Source organism: Neopelma chrysocephalum, unplaced genomic scaffold (genome assembly GCF_003984885.1).
Source record: "Neopelma chrysocephalum unplaced genomic scaffold, ASM398488v2 Primary Assembly neopelma1_88861, whole genome shotgun sequence".
Classification (NCBI taxonomy): domain Eukaryota; kingdom Metazoa; phylum Chordata; class Aves; order Passeriformes; family Pipridae; genus Neopelma; species Neopelma chrysocephalum.
The window spans coordinates 441-2,567 of NW_020917940.1; the positions used below are offsets into that span (position 1 = coordinate 441).

Sequence of the window (2,127 nt, forward strand, 5' to 3'; positions counted from 1 at the left end):
CAGCCCTTTTTGCCCAGAAGGAGGGGCCTGACCCTCCGGCTCTCGCCTGCTATTTGTGCGCCGCGATCGGCTCTACGCACGCAACCGGGGCTCCCGACCTTGGCGCCTCCGATCTTGGAGGAATCCTCGACCGTATCCGATTTTGGCCCACGGCCGGCCCCGCGCCAGTCGGCCAGCTTTCTGTGGCGGCACCTTTTCCCTGGGAGGAATCTTCATTTGTATGGGTTTTGGGGCGGGGGGGGCCGGCAATTGTAGCCCAGGGCTGATCCAAGGGTCCAGCACCCCTTGGCCCCAGGACAGAAAGCCTGGCAGCTTTGGCTTTCGGGTGCAGTTGGTGGGGCAGCCTGGGCACTCCATTGGCAGTAACAACTTTCTGTCCTAGCACTTTTTTTCTTGGAGGAACCTTCGTCCATATTCTAGTTTTGGAGCTGGACTGCCTGTTTCTGCTCTAGGATTCGTGCAAGTGAACAACAGCCCTTTTGCCCTGGGAAGAAAGCCCTTACCTTCATGGTTTCTGGTGCAGTTGTGGTTGGCCAGCCTGGGCACTCCGTGGGCAGCAAGAGCTTTCTGTGGTGGCACCTTTTCCCTGGAGGAATCTTCATTTGTATGGATTTGGGGGCGGGGCGGGCCGGCAATTGCAGCGCAGGGCTGGCAGAGTTTGTGATTTTAGCAGACCCTCAGCTGCCCGGCAAGGCTCACGTCCCACCGAGAATGCTGCTTTCACCCCAAGTTCAGGTCTGGAAGCCATACGTGGTGTAGCAGAGGACTGGATAGAAGGACCTACTGCTGCTACTCCTCTTGGAGCAGAAGCCACTGGCTGTGGGCAATTCCCACCTGAAGAAACCTTGGGGGAAAAAAAAAGACAAAAACGTCAAGAATTTTATGCTGCAGGATCCGTCCATCAGAGCTTGAAACAGAAGTCACAAAGGAGAAAACAAGCAGCAAATGACACCCCAGTGTTAAAGAAGCTTTTTTGAAAAACCTTTAAGAATTACAAACCTGAGGTAGAAAGAGCAAAAAAAAACCCAAAAACCAACCAACCAAACAAAAAAACAACAACAACAAAAAAAAACCCTTATTAAAAAACAACCTACGACAGCAGAGAAAAGTTTCTTGTCTGTAAAGAGTAAGCAGGTTAACACCGATGCCCCGTGAAATGGACTTTAATGCTACAAGCCTTCCACTACGCATGGATCGAGACAACAGGTCCAGCATCTGAACAGCCCCCCTTTCCCACAAGCAAGTTTTTACTTCAGACTTGTCCAGGCAACAAAATTGATGCTGTTGTTGGGACATCTCCCGCACTCACCGGTACATTCTCCTCCTGCGGCAGAGCTGCCTTTCTCCTCCCCAGGCGCTCTGGCAGCTCCCTGACACGCTTCTCCAGCACCGCCGCCTCCGAGCTGCGCTCCTTCCAACGCTGCCTCTGGTGCTGCAGCCCGGCATTCTGCTCCCGCTTCACTTTGTTCCTCAGCTGAAGAAATGCACCGAGCAGCGGGGCAGGAGGGGAAAGGAAGGCAGAGAAAAACAAAGGAACTTTCAGGCAGGCAGCCACACGGGCCCGGCAGGAACGGGAGCAGTGGCATTTCTTTGCAATGAGCTCAGAGAAGGACCCGACCGGCTCTGAAGCCCTTAAGAGTTGAGGGTCACGAGCCAGCTTTCCATTACCTGCAGCTCCTTGGACAGGCGGCAGGTGGGGCTCAGCTACAGCCCACGGCTTGTCCTGGGAACCACCAATTCGTCGGCCCTTCCTCAGCCCCTCCGGCGGCCCGGGCAGAGCCGCAACAGGCTCTTCAGCTGGTCCAGCTCCTGCGCTGCAAAGGACGAGAGAGAGCACGGCAGCTGCCCTCAGGAACGGCCCGGCGGGGGCTGCTCTGCTCCCGGGGCGCGGGGGAGCTCCGGGAGGTCGGCCCTGGGAATGGTGCCCGTGCTGCTCCGCAGCCCCGCCGTGCCGACATTCCCGAGTGCCAGCGGGATTCTTTGGCTCCTTCTGGGCTGGCGCTGGGGCGTGTCCAGGGTGAGGCATCTCAGGGTGCCCGTCCAGAGCAGCCCCCGGCTGAGAAGCCGCGGGCAGCCCTTTCTCCGTGCCCACCGCAGTGCCCGTGGCCGGTTCCCACCCCTCGGATG

General features: G+C 57.5%; 1 long non-coding RNA gene across 1 annotated transcript; it reads right to left on the minus strand.

Moving 5' to 3' along the window:
- Positions 1-711: 711 nt before the first annotated feature.
- LOC113979773 lies at positions 712-1,769 on the minus strand. Its single transcript, XR_003537971.1, has 3 exons — positions 1,669-1,769; positions 1,310-1,474; positions 712-844 (listed from the first exon to the last, which is right to left on the minus strand). It is a non-coding gene; the product is annotated as an uncharacterized LOC113979773 (long non-coding RNA).
- Between the last annotated feature and the right edge of the window lie 358 nt (positions 1,770-2,127).